General features: G+C 38.6%; 1 pseudogene; it reads right to left on the bottom strand.

The window, feature by feature from the left end:
* Positions 1–6,269: 6,269 nt before the first annotated feature.
* Positions 6,270–6,772, bottom strand: LOC122059077 (annotated as a pseudogene).
* Between the last annotated feature and the right edge of the window lie 8,905 nt (positions 6,773–15,677).

The raw sequence follows: 15,677 nt of genomic DNA, 5'->3' as shown, positions 1-15,677 counted from the left end.
AATTTGCATACAAATTTGGATTCAGACATAACAATAAAGGAATGTTTGAAGTTTCAATTGCAAATAATGAAAAATTGACAAGCTCTGAATGTTGCAAAGGGTTCGCATGGTTCTGTAAGGAGTCTCCATCACACTGGACTTCTATTTGCTTGCTTCAAAATGGTATGATGTTGTTTTGGGTGCACAATGGTCGACACTTTCGGAGTTTCAGTCCCATTATGTTGGACTTCTCTAAGCTACGGATGTCCTTCTCAGTTAATGAAAAGGAGGTTGTATTACAGCGAATGCAAATCCCAGAGGATAAGATTATGTGTGAGGAGGAGATTTGCAAGGATATCAAGAAAAAGCAAGGAGGACTTTTGGTACAAATCAATGCCTTGATCATGCAACCTCAAAATGGTAAATTTCCGTCCATTTTTTCTCTTGAGATATCTAAAGGAAGGCTCAAAAAATTCTGCTGCATTTTGAAGGGCACTGACACCCTGCCCAAATCCCTCTATAACCACCAATCCCCCACTAAAAACTCATCAGTGAGCTCCGACTCTTTCTCCTCTACAGGAAAATCTGTAAAATCATCTAAAAAAATGTGTACACGAGGGGTGAGCTCACTAACTTAGTAAATGAAAAAAAAGACGCAAACAAGCAATCGCATTTCAAACTATCTTACATGCATGAGATTCATTTTAGGCCTATCCACCTAAGCAATAATACTGAGTCCCACAGTGTGTGTATGTCCCGGGTACGAGACGCGTTCTTCATCCCACGATACACCCATAGGGTTGTCGGAGAGGACCGACTATAAGTATTCAAAAAAGTAAATCGTGGTCAAACCACAGTAAAAAAGTAAATCGTGGTCGAACCACAGTAGAAAATAAATGCAGGGCCCTCTGAATATATCACCAAGATTTCGAACTGTCCTAATGATCAATCAAGTGTGCTTGCAACCACCACAGAGGTCCACAACCGATGCTTCCCTCCAGTGATAATCCAACACCTAAACTCTTATTGGGAAGGGTCATAGCACGAGGGAATGTCAATCCTAAACCACATGCTCCTATATGAGATAGTTTGACTATATTGTGCTTCCGTGTCCCATTCCATAGTGCACCAATGCATTCGTTTTCAAGCTGCCTACAGCATCTAATCTAGCAATTCATCACATGTCTGACTAATCATCATCATCCAATAATCGATTAATCCATGCTCATAATTAAAGTAAGTAACAAGTATTTGAAAATTTAAAGATATAACATATCCTTTCGTAAATGCAACCAGCAGTAGGCAAGCATATGCACGAAAATGGCATTCATATAGGGCAAGACAATGTGTGAAATGAAGATGATGCTATAAACACTCCAAAATAAAATCAACACCCTCTCCCCACTTACCTATTCACATACAAGAATATGCACACATGGTACAAGTAAGATCCGATGTGCGAAGACGAGAGTCTTGAGACCTAACACAAAAAGGAAGCTTAGAATATGTCCGTTTTGGACCACAAAACAATGAACAACATGGTCATGACGTGTTTAATAACATAAAGGAGGCTATCGATGAATTTTAAGTTCGAACGGAGCTTATTGGTCCACAGTTGGGTCATACAATTGGTTAAGAAGACCCACCTGTGCAAGCTGCCCAGGCAGACAACACTCAAACCCACATTGGCGGGTGCTACCGGTGGGTACCTATACCTGCTAGTCCTATCCACCCGTAGGACTTCGAAGCCCAGCCAAGACTGGTAGGTTATACCGACAGGTCCAGGTACCCGCTGGTCCTACCCGTCGATAGACTCCAAAGCCCAGGTACAACTGGGGGGTCACATTAGTGAGTCCGGTTACCCGCCGATGCTACCCACCAGTGTCTAACAGGTTCTGCTATCCTACTTCTCTTCTTCATCCCACCCTTTGGAAACCCAAGGGGATTATTTCCATCACATTTCCCACACATTTTAGAGTTCATCCACCTAAACATAACATAGATCTACGTTTAAATTAAGATTTTGGGAACAAATCATACCTTTAGCTCAAGAAACTCCAAAACCTAAGATCCTTCCCCCAACTCCAAATATCACAAAAATGCTTGCAAATCTTGGTTGCTCCTCCTTTAAAACCTACAAAGAAATCACATAGTCCCTTTTAACTCTTGATTTGACCTCCTAAGAGGGTTTCACTAAATCCAATTGTTTATGGCACTTACCTACCTCAAAGTGTAGATCTCAAGGTTCCAATCACTTTTTCGACGATGAAATGGCGAGGCACAGCTTCGACGACAAGGGGGAAACACTTTCCCTCACTCTTCCTTCCCTTCTCTTCCCTCTTTTCCCCCTCTTCTTTACTCCTCTCCACCAGCCCTTGCTAAAATAATAAATGGAGAGGAGTAAATGCTATTTATAGTTTGGGTTATAAATATCTACTAAGGTGTGTTTGGTTTTGACATACTATGGCCCGAATCGCATTAAACCGCAATACCGAACGAAGTAGTCAATAATGCTGGGCACACATAACTTCATTACTACAGGAAGTCCGAAACACGCATGATCACCCCAGTTGGGCTTGCTGGGGCCCACATTTCTCCTATAGGTGGGTCACATAGGAGGTTCGCACCCACCAGTGACCACCCACCTATTGGCCAGAACATGGCCAACTTTGCTAGATTTCGGTGGGAAAATGGGTTCTCAAAGCGTATTTCACTCCTGCCACTTGTCGTGAATCGAGTCATCATCATCAAATACGATAACATACCTTCTTTACTCGCGCATAACCTTATGATACGTGCAAGGGCATGGCTTAGGCTTGCGAACCACATCGGGTTCCGGCTCAATTTTGTCTGACCACCCCACATTTGATGTCACCCTTGCTGTCATACACCATAGGGCACCCGCATCGACTCTTGCCGGTTCGGACCCTACACTATCAAATCAAACCAATCGGTCAATAAACCGGGTTTAGGGAGCAATGCTCTACACCTACCAACATAAAAAAATGGAAAAATACTTCAACAGCAAGCCTTCTTCAACCTCTTCCCATCCATATGTTGTTATGGACAGACCTCTCCATAGATTTCAGAGATGGACTACCAGCCTCAAGGGGTAACACAACAATGTTTGTGGTAGTAGATTGTTTGTCAAAATTTTTTCATTTTATTCCTATGTCTCATCCATACACTTCATCATCAGTGGCTCAAATTTTCTTTGAAGAAATTTTATGATGCTTATCGAACTGACAAGATTTCTGAAGAAGGAGAATTTGTTTATTTACGCCGAAAGCCATATAAACAAGTTTTAGTTTCTTTTCTATCCATAAAAATTTTAAGCTATCAGTAATATATTAGAGCCATTTGAGATTTTGTAGAAATTTGGAAATATAGCATACAAGCTCAAGCTGCCGAACAACTCGTGCATTCATCCCATTCCACGTATCATATTTGAAGAAGAATATTGGTGCAAACATACAAGTACAGCAGGAGCTTCCAAAGTTGCAAGAAGAAGAGGACGTCATTATAGATAGGCCACAAGCAATGCTGGAAAGGTGAATTAGGAAGCTAAAGGAAGAGGTTTTGATTCATTGGAAGGGATTGTCTCCATCACATGCAACTTGGGAGGACTTAGAATAGATGAAGATTCATTTTCCAGAATTCACCCTTGAGGACAAGGGTGTAATTTAAGGGGGAATGAAATGTTATGCAACGGGTAATAGACAAAGTTTATTACGAAGTAGTCATTCGGATGTTGTTGTTGGAGTCTTGCAACGAGTAGTAGACAAAGTATATTAACAGGTAGTTTCTTTCTTTTTCTTTTTTTTCTATCCCGAATATTATCTGGGACCCGGGATAGCCCATAAAATTTTATTAAAATTCTAGCCTTACACCAACCCAAGAGAGACAAGTCACTCTATCACTCTCAAAACCTAAAAGAAAACCCTTATCAACTAAACTATTACATTCTAAAGATTGGTAGACGAACGTTGTCCTCTCGAATGATGCAACAAGATCACCTAGAAGAGGATCATCATCATAGAAAATCAAATTTATTGTAGACTCACAAGAAAAATTATCTAACCAATCCACTGCTCGATTGTTTTCCCTAAATGAAAACAAGATGTGGGCTCTCAGAGAATCGTAGAGGTTGATAACTTCCTAAAACCAATATCAACAGCTCCACAAATTACATGATCTTTGGGTAACCAGCTTCACAATCAAGGAGGAATCAGAATTAACATAAAAATTAGAGAGGCCCAATTTCCCCACACAGTCTCAATCCATCTCTAAGGGTTGTCAACTCAGTCATTGAATTTGAATACACCCCATAGAAATTAGAGAATGCCGCAAGAACATTCCTGTTTTTGTTTCTAATAATGCCTCCCCCACCACTAATGCCCGGATTTCCCTTACTTGCACCATCCACATTTAGTTTAACAGTATGAAAGAGAGGGCACCAATGTACAGGAACTGGAGCCTTAACTTGACTAATAGGAGGATTTAACTTAAATACCTGCAGAATATGATCATCTCTCCAAGAAAGGGGTTTAAAGAATTTAGTAGGATAAGTGATCTCAGGAATCCAATCTTTAACTCTCTCAAATATGGTAGATGATGCATGTGAGCCTTCACCATGTCTTCTCCTATTTCTTTCTCTCCATAATTCCCAAACAATAAATGTTGGCAACAAACCCATGATGTACTCACAAATACCCTTGACACCAGCACGGGACTGACAATAAAGGATCCTATTACCAAGTTCCTGAGTTGAAATAACATCAATGTTCATTGTTCTTCTGTGAAAATCCCAAACCTTGAGTAGTTGTTCCCACCAATAAAGGATCCTATTAACAAGTAGTTATTTGGGTGTTGTGGGAGTCTTGCAATGAGTACTAAGTAGTAGCCAAAGTCTATTAAAAAGTAGTCATCAAGTCCTAGTCTTTAGAGGAGTTGGGTGTGAAACTACTCTTGTGGAGTTAGTTATTGAATGGATGTAGGAGTTTATAAATCAAGAGTGGGGATAATATAACAGCCATTGATTATTTGAATTTCAAGCTTTGGTTAGGAAGTTGTTTACCCTCAAAGTAAATATTTGTATTCCTAATTAACTTTCAATGTTTCAAGCACTCTTCTCCAAAACAGATAAGAGAAACAAGAATAAGGGAAGCTAAGGGAAGCAAGGAGCTGAAGTACTAGTCTCAAGAGAGTATTCTTATCAATTTGAACTCATCTACCTCGTTTACACACTCAAGATATAGAAACCATAACAAGTGGTAATGCAAAACAAGGGATTGGGAAGAAGAACCATGGCGTGTTGTGGGGCGGCATTGGGAAGCATAAGAGGGAGTCGGACATAGCTCCTTCGTCAAAGGAAGGGGAAAAAGAAGATTCATAGCAAAGGAAAAAGGGTAATGATTCTCAATTGCTGGTGAGAAAAAAAAGATAATTTAGGTTTTAAAAGTATAAAATAACAGGAGGTAAAAGTATGAATGTTCTCATTCTTGTGCAACGGCCTTTGAAAGGAATTCACCCAACTATAGAAAACAAGAGTTTACCAGCACGGATTTAAGGGACGGTATCAGTATCGGTCTCTATCGATATCGATCTAGATCGATGTATCAATGGATTTTGTCCTTGCTTTTTATAAAAAGTACTAATTTTTTACTATTTTACCCTTGAACTGATTCGGACAACCGATCCGAATCAATCAGGGAATGAAGATCGATCTCCACCAATACCAAGATTTTCCAAACATAAAATCACCAAGCTTTGGAAATCCAACCCACTTTATATAGGTTACAAATGTAGAGGAGTGATAATAATTACCCTTAATAAAAAAACTCATCAGTTCTAAAATAGATTTTGTTTATAATGTTATCAGTTTCCTCATTTGGTCTAATATAATTTATACAAAACAAGAAAAACCACTCTGTATAGACACATAGAACGACATTCTAACGGTAACTCCATCAACACAGTTGGATTGGAATCCGGATTAGGTTCATGTACGAGATCAATCTCATACATCTCTGATCCATGGATTATGAATTCACTTTTTCTCTCTGCATTTAATGGATTCTAAATCCATGGACAAGGACATACGAAATTGTTCTCGTACATAAACCTGATCCGATCTCATTGGATTGCATAAAAAAAAAAAGAAAAAAAAGGAGAGGGGTGTTATACAAACCAAACTTTTTTGGTCTAGCAAATTGCCCAAAACCAGAATCAAATCAGAAAAAGAAAAGGAACCAATTAAGTTTCTGAAACCGTGCCATCATATGGTGGTATTAATGGACACAAGCCATCTTCTCCGTGATACAAGCCAAGGACCTGAGGTTGCACCTTATGATAGTATCAGCAAACAAACACGTATCTTCTGTACTATTCCCCATTGGAACATCAACCACATAAGACTCGATCACCACCGTCTTATTCCCAATCTCATGAACAGTGGTGGTAGATCTATAATTGATGAGACGATGATCCCCACCAACGGTACGAAAGATCATAACATGAGAATCATCATGTAACTCGCATCTAGCCTCTCCCTACTTGTCTCAGCCAGTAGACCTGAAACCAGTTTCACCTCTCTCACACTACCAACCATACCGTTGTCATCCAAGATGGAACAGCTCTTTATGAATCTGTTGTAGATTTGTGGGTTATCGAAGCGTCTGATTAGGGACCATACCAGTGAGATGGGTGCGTCGATGGTTTGGACTAGGCTTGAGCCACACTGGTTTGGAGACAGGTCATGGTGATGGTAGCTACTCATCATGATCTTCTCCATGGTTGGATTAATTTAAGAGGCTTGATCAGTGTTCACTGTAGTTGGAGGCTTAAATAAGGGAATGATCTTCACTACGCATATATACCACTTGGGATTAATATTGCATTCTTGAGAGCAAGTTGTTCTGTGGTGCTTTGAGTTTCTTCACACGAAAGGTGCGTACCAGAATGTCCAAAGCCTCGTGGTTGTTGCTCAGCTAATATGTAAGAGTCAAATACAAGAAGAAGTTAGCTTGGATCAGTTGTGAAGGGATTGGTGTGGGAGTGTGTATGTATGTAAATTTATGATAAAAGATAAAGAATCCATCCAACTAATCTCGTTTTAGCAGTTCCAAATTTGATGAGAGCAGATCAAGTCTTTGGACGAAAATCATTCTCATATCGGGTTGATCCACACAAATGGGAATTTAGGGGTGAAAGTTTGGCCCTGACAACCCGAACCCACTTACCGCACTGAGCCCGAACAAGACTTGGGCCAAGTTTTTTCACCCTGAGGGCGGGTTAATTAGGATTGAAAAACCCCAACCTTGGGTCAAGGTCGAATCGGGCCCAGGTTGATTTCTAGGCCAGGCCCAACCCAGACTTTTATCCCTGAGTCCCTGATTACACTATATATATATATATATATACACATACACTCCTTTTACATCGTTAATTGTACATATTATTATAATATATATATATATATATATTGTAACATAGGTTATAATATAATATATTATAATGCTTCATGCACACACCACTCATATTTTTATTTTAAAAATTCAATACATTATTATAGAGTATGAACTAATCAGTCATCGCCCACTTTTGATTTTAAAAATCTGTTGGAATGATGTCTTGGTATTAGATGTATGGAAGAACCTGACCTAACCCAGTCTGCCTTGAGGGCGGGTTAGGGTTGAATTTTCCAAGCCCTGGCAAGGTTGGACCGGGCTCGGCCCAATTAAATGGATGCAGGGTTGGGCTTGGGTTTTAAGAAACCCGCCCCAACCCGACCCTGTTTCACCACTAGATGGAATCCATCCAAAAACCAACTCTGCGATGGATCAACCCATACGAAAATGGTCCTCGTACGAGAACCCGATCCGCATTGAGGCTGGAACCCCATTTTTTGCTGCTTAGATTTCAATTAATGAGTATTTTTACATATCCAATCTTTAATAGAAAGTGGTAATTTGATGCCCATTATAAAATAGGATATTCTAAGGACATTTTTAGGCTTGTCTAAAGTCCTTTTTTATTGGTATTCTCTTACAGCCCCATTTTATAGATGAATTTTAGCTGTGGCCCATTTATAATTCGTATAGAGTTAAAGAATCCTATAGCCCCTTTAATGCCCATTTAACATGATCGAAGTCTGAGCTTGATCGACCAAATATAAGTAGCACCATGCCCACCCAATGTAAACAGGTTTAACTAATCAGGCGGTCACGATGCAAGGGTGAAAATGGTCAAGTCGAGTTAGGCCCGATTGAACCAGCCGATTGAAACCCCTAGCTCAGGTCCTCGTTAATGCAAGGGTTGAACCTTATTCTTACTTAACTTTAGTTGAAAGTTCCATTGGAACAATTATTTATTTCAAAGTATCTCGTCTTTTTTTTTTTTTTTTTGATAACATGTATTCCCGTAGATGGTATACATTAGCTAAGGCCCGCCAGTGTTACTCATAGGCAATTGAGAACATAGATAATAGTAAACATATGCATATATAATGACAGCAATGAAGTGCCAATCCTCGGGCTTTATTTGTGAAGTCTCTATTCCTCAGGTAATCGAAGTCTAAAGATCTATGAACTAGCCCATGCTTGACTAGCCAGGCAGAGAAAGACCCTGCATCTTTTTCATCTCTCCCACATGGGCCCAAAAACACTTTTTTGTCTGCCTGATACCATTTAATTCAGTCTTGGTCATTATAAACTGGTCTTTAGGCCATGCATTGTGTTGTTGATGGATATATAAAGCTCAAGCTGTGAGAAGATGAGTGGCAATCCATATTCATTTGTTCACTAACCTAATAGGGACAGCAGTCCGGACTCCAATTTGCGTCTTTGGCATAGGGTTGCCTAAATGAAAATCACCCCATGAAATTAAAATAGAAATTATATCAAAATCTTTTGGGACAAGTGAAAGAGAAAAGCTTTTGTTTCTATTCCAGTGGCTCAAAGTGTAGACATGTAATGATAAACATCCGTGACCTTATGAGCTACAATTGCCTTGAAGAGTTGACTGGGATAGGTAGCTTTTCTCTTTCACTCCCTCTCTATCTCATATCAGTGATGGTTCAATAAACAATGTCGACATAATTCCAACCATATTGTTAACACTACTTGTAACATATCTCAAGGAAATGAGAGATCAAATGAGCTTACAGGTGGTTCAACTCAAAGCTAAACGACATACTTTAACTGCAATTATGAACTAAAAATGATCTTAGAATTGGGTAAGCAGAATGTCATAAAGGAAGCTCAATCCACATATGGTTCTATCTAGCTCACACTTAGGGGTACATTCAAATAGACATACAAACTCTCAAATAGACATACAAACTCCCTTACCCGAGGGCAGATCTCAATGCAAAGTTAAGGTACTACTATGTGAAGTGGCGGTGAGGTTGTGACCATTATGATCCTCCCCATACCCTGAAGTGATGGGCGCCTCGTGCACTGGGTATACCATTTTATGTCCAAAATGTATTAAGTTGATTGAACTTGTTTTTCATCCCTAGGCAGTAGGAGTCTTAAGATTGGAATTGGTAGATGCAATCGCACCAGCTTGATCTATTTGCAAAGAATAAGGTAGTATGCATATAACTTGTATAGATTTCTGATCCTACCTATATGGTATGTACAATCAAGAGAATAATGATAAGATGGAATGTACAACTGTGGAACGGATGGCATGACTTGACATGCTAAGAGGGAATGTACAACTTAGGAATAGATGGCATGTTCATTTACTCTTTCCTCAACCATTCTTGGCCTCTTTGAGGCCCGAGCATAAATGCTCTACTTGGCATCCGTCCCCTAATAGCATGGTTGAGAAGATCGTCTTCTTCATTTGTAGTGGTTAAATGTAGGTTATTGGCTAATATAACGCTTTGGGCATCCCTCTTCCTGGTGTATCGAAGTCGGTATTCTCATTCACCCAAGAGGATTAGACGGTTGAGGTGCGCTAGTGGGCTTCCATCAAGTGAAGCACTTGTTTTTTTTGGATTTCATCTCCGCAGGTGCTTGTCTTCCCCTCAAGTTGAATCGTGAAGATTATGAACGCCAACTTGGATGTAAGCAAACGAAATTGGTCCCGGCCAAGTGCTTTGGTGAATAGGTCTACCACTGAAGATGTCCTTGGAATCTTGGTGGGTTGGACAAGTCCCAACTAAAGTTTTTTACGAATGAGATGATAATCTATCTCAATGTGTTTCGTACTTTCGTGAAAAGCAGGATTCGCTATGTGATGTGTAAAGCAGGGAAATTCATGCCAAAGTGGAATGCCCCATTCACAGTCAAGAAGATACTATCTGGAAAAGCCGTGAGACTTATGGATCTAGGTGGGGAAGAAGTACCAGGATTGGTTAACATGGATCAACTTGAGAGATTTTTATGAATATGGTGAAGCACCTAAACTACGGTAGACCTGATTCCTCACATAGGATCCATAGGCAATTCGATATATGCGAGTGTGATCTCAACAACCTCAGCTTTCTAGGCAATGGTAAGGGGTTCCTAGATTAATGACCAGAGTATCTGAAAGATCATCAGTGCTTGTTTCGAAGGAAATCGCTACTTGCCACACTTGATCATTGGGTCACTATCTTCTACCCATGATCCTTCAAAATTTGTTCTTGAATCCAAAATCGTCAAGAATCGCCACCCCGGCATCGGTAATCAAGGCTGGTTTGCTTCCCACCCTTGATTTGTCTACAAATGAGAGAGCCTCAGTGCAATGAGTAAATAGTGGTAGAAGTCTTGTTGAACCTTGAGTATTTGAGTATTACTAATGATTGTTTTTGCTCTAACCAATTAGAGTAATTGCAGGAATAGAAGTTATGGACTCCTTAGATGAAACATTGAAAAAGTGGATGCTCAAGATAGGTAGTGAAGAACCAAATCTACTACAAGCCACAAATATGCAGGTATCTCAGTAGGATTTGGTGTATGAAGTTGCACCATAATTTACTATGACAGGTATCCAACATTGGGACATGGAACTTCATGTGTTCAAGTTTGGGACAGTAGAAATTTGCCCCACCATAGAAGAACGAAGGGCATGTTTACTCTCTCCCCGTTGGGGAAAACTAGAGTGTTCTTGCGAGCCCGCCAAAAATATCGTGGGCCCGCCAATTTTTTTCTTACTTTTTGTGACCATTTTTTGCCACGTGCCCGTGAAAAACTCCCATGGGCCCATGAGATTTTTTCCTGTTTTGGCCATAGGTCCACAAATTAAGGCTTTTTTGGGGTGGCAAGCCAATCAGAAAAGATGCCTTTTTTGGCAGGCCCATCAAATCCTAGCTTTCGGGGTCTAGAAATCTATAAATTCTCTCATTTTTTCATTTTTGGTATGAAAGGAATCTGAGGGTGATCCCTACCTACCCGCATCGTTGCTTGCGTACCTCTCCCATGTGAAAGCAAAAAGTGTGAGAGAACATTTCTTCCCCAATCATTAACATCTCCCTTCCATCTTTGGTATATCTTTTCACCTAATCATTAACCTATTTTCCTATGCCTAGCTTACTACCTTAGTCCAATCATGGCCAGCCCAGTAGGAACACTCTAGCCCAGCACTCAACTAGAAGCTGAAACTATACCCAAGCGGGTCCAGCTTCTTTTTTGTGCATTGAAGTTCTATAGAAATTTCTGAAGATTCCTGAGAAGTATGTCGGGTTTTGTGGTGTCGTTAGAGGTCCAGATTCTCCAAAGAAAGAAAGCAAGCGACCGAGATCACTTCCACCTGAGTCGGGAACCTTCACAAAGAACCGCGCATGCAACAAAAGAGACCCACCCCTCTCGATCCGAAACAGGGGTTGAGCTCAGGTATAATCTCTTAACAGAGTAGATATTATGTAGATTCCTTATTCTCTATAGTATTTGTATAATCCTGTGTAATAATATTCAGCTATGCATATGATGTAGCATATATTGGGAAATATTCATATTTGAGCATCTAATAGGAAGACTTATTTGAGCGGGTGGATGTCTAATACCTTCCCAACTTTATAATCTAACACTTACCCTAATCTCTAGATTAGACCAATTTTATTTCAGACATGTTCTTATAGATCGAGCCCACACCCGAGTCCTAGGCCATAATCCTATGTAACGACTTCAATTTTTCTGATTTCCAATCCCCAAGAATTAACCATTATATTACCATTGAAAATGATCCAAAAGGGAAAGAGCCATTTTTCCCAAAAAATAGACTTTCACGTATCTCCGAACGAGGATGCAGTGGTGCAAGACCCACGGATGCCTCAAGCTCCAATAAAAAGAATGGGCCGAACCCTCGGCCGCTACCCTTACACAATCGTTCCCATGGCTTTATAAAGATTGACAATAGCAAATTCTTTGCAATTCATGCAACTATTGTTTGGAAATATGAAAGCAAAGAAATGCTAGACTGTTCTTTGTCTCTTTCCCAATTGGTAGGTGGTTATCTATGGTTGATAGAAATGTGTGTTAAACATTAGACCTAATATCAGGCTTCACTAGTCACCCTATTCAGCTCATTTTGCCCCCATCATTTTGAGGCCCCTTGGAGATTTTTCTCATTTTTTTATGCAACTTTTTTTTGGTGAGATCAAGGGCAATGAGTTTTGGATTTTTAATTCTTTTTGCCAATAGGAAGCTGCATTTGGTTCTTATTAATCATTGGCTCCCTGTTTCCGCCATTGTATAGCTCATTCTATTTCCAAGTGGGTAGTAAATTATCCTCATTGTGGGTTGTGAATGTCTTTTTCCCATTGGACCTCTTACAACTTATTTATCTTTTTTTTTTTTTTTTTTTTTTTTAAGAGACTTATAATAAGTTCCCCCTTTTGAGAGGATATTTGTGCACAAAAAAAATAAAAAATAAATAAATAAAACCCTTTATGGAATCAAATTGTCCAAGGAAGTGTAAAATGAAATGTATCATGAAAGTTACTAACAATTAATACTCGTGATTAATAAAATTTATTTCCACTATGGTCAACAAGAAAGAACCCAATTATGTTTTATTGTAATGTATGTGGAGTTTACTTATAATGAGTTTTGGTTCATTAGCTAAGTATGATTATATGAGTTAGTGAATAAGAGTTTGTTGTTTGTTAGAATGGATACTTTTTCTAGCATTTAAATATATATATATATATATATATATATTGAAAAAAGGAATGAAGTAGCATGCATTTTGTTCCTTCTAAGACCTAAGGTAGAAAACCTAACATTGGGACGGTGGGTATTCCCCCCACCCCATATATGTATATGTATCACAAGATGGTTGGTCTCTAAAATTTAACATGTGATCAATTTAGATGATTTTTTATACATCAAAATTGTTTCGAACTAGCCATATCAGCCTCCACATTAGACAAAGAAGAAGGTGTGATAAATGATACATAGAGGGTAAGGCGGCGTACATACTTGTCCCTCCCAGACCTTGCAGTAGCAGGAGCCTCATGCACTGGGTTGCTCTTTTTAAGAGGGTTAAAAGAATTGGTTTACATGCAATTAATAATTAGTAAAAGTGATTTTTCCTGATGAGACTTAATAAATTCTCCATGGATATTTGCACGAAAAAATCTATATGGAATCAAATTGTCCAAGGGATTTTAAAATGAAACGTATCACAACAATTATTAACAATTAATACTATAATGATTAATAAAATTCTATTTTCCAACATGGTCAACAAGAAAGAACCTAATTATATTTTATTATAATGTACGTGGAATCTACTTATAATGAGTTTCGGTTGGTTAACTAAGTAGTATAATAAGAGTTAATTTATAAGAGTTGGTTAGAATGGGTACTCTTTCTTGTATTTAAATATGCGTATCCATTGAAAAAATGTGTAGAGTAGCATGCATTTTGTTCTTCTTGAGACAAAAGGTAGTAAACCTAACTTTAGGAAGGTGGGTTCCCAACTAAAAAAAAATCACAAGGTGGTTGGTCCCTAAAATTCAACATGTGATCAATTTAGATAAATTTTATACATCCATTGATTTAAGACCGACCACATCAACCTCCATATGGTCAACAGGAGGCCTGATAAGGGTGTTTTAGATGATTAAAAGCGTGGTTTACATGCAATTAATGATTTGTAAAAGTGATTTAGAAAATTCTCCAACAAACAAAAATGTAAAGAAGTAGATTGTCGATTCCATTACATGCACGATCAGGCTCTCTATAGCACATGCTACATGTGCTCTCAAACCTTGGATCTGTACTACAAACCATGTCGCGTGACAAAGGATCCCAACCCTTGCATCAACCACTGGCTAGCAAAATCTTGAACCCGAGACGTATGCGTTACACCATGATGTCCCCAATCCTTAAGCAAGGAGCCATTGACAATAGTTTCAAAAAAAATTTGAAAATGGCCACATCTTTCTCCCGCGCCTTTTTACCGCCTCTCATGAATTTGATTAATAATAAATGGGAATCAGCCAATGAGTATCAAATTATATATTCTCTCTTCATTTCATTCTTTTTCTTTTATTTTTTTTTTTTAATATTTAATATTAAAGTCAAAACATGACTTTACTTACCCCTTTACCACATGTCTACTCAAAATAGACCGACCAAGAATAATGTAATATTTCTCTACAAATATTTGAGATTTTTTTTCAGAAAAGGCTAACATGGAACGTGCTCTCCTCTTGATTTAGGAATAGTTCCTAACTCCTCATGGGCCATGGCTTATGCTTATGTCTGTTTCGCCCAAACCTAATTGGTCTTCTTCCATATTTCAACCATTTAATTGCAAAAGCACAGCAAAAGTGCCACCATCTTTTGATTCTCTTTTCACTTTCCACACCTTAATTTCATATCATTTTGTAATTATACTAAATTTAAATGAAACGGTAAATATATTTTATTGATTAAATAACTTCGAATTCAAATTAGAAAATAGCCTCTTTGTAAAACTCTTCCTCATATCCTACAGTGACAGTGGCAATGACAGAAACCTTGTGCACTAGATATGTCTTTTTTTTCTTTTCTAACTAAATTTAAGTGAAAAGAATTGATAAAACTATCTACAAGTTTGTAGATGCCACCCCTCACCAACCATCTGATTAAAATCCAATATATATATATATATATATTTTTTGGATGAATAGAATCCAATAAATTAATGTGTGACCGACATGGAAATTCCATACTTTACAAGGAATACGCATGGTGGTCCATTAACAGGGCACATCATTGATTTTGGGCATGTGAGTCTAAGCTTTTGCTTTTGGGAGAACAGCTAAAAGCAAAAAACTGGGTTGAGTAGGCATCCTGAGGTAGATTCTCATGCTCATGGTATCGTTGGCTGGGCCTTATGCTAACCAATGTGGGAACTTTGGGTCTCTACCTTTCCGGAGGAAGTCATACCTATTGTAAAAGCTTTTGCTGTCCCTTGAGGATGAATAAGTTCTATTCTGTAAGGCCTTTTTTGTTTGACGGAGAAAAGGAATGAGAAACTTGTGAAGAAGGTTCCATGTGTTATATTTTGGATTGACAAAAAATGGGGGAAGAAAAAAAGGAAAGAATGAAATATGTAACTTTTAGTGTAGCAAAATTTCTGATTTGAGATAATGGAAATGGAAGTGAGATTATTGGAAAGAGAGAGAGAATAATTGCATTTACGGAACTTATCTGATAAGTTTTTCACCTTACTTATCCAAACATTCTTATTTTTGGTGTTATTTGGGAAAGAAA

This window comes from Macadamia integrifolia, chromosome 13 (assembly GCF_013358625.1).
Source record: "Macadamia integrifolia cultivar HAES 741 chromosome 13, SCU_Mint_v3, whole genome shotgun sequence".
Taxonomy (NCBI): Eukaryota; Viridiplantae; Streptophyta; class Magnoliopsida; order Proteales; family Proteaceae; genus Macadamia; species Macadamia integrifolia.
This window is presented reverse-complemented; position numbering and strand designations above follow the sequence as displayed.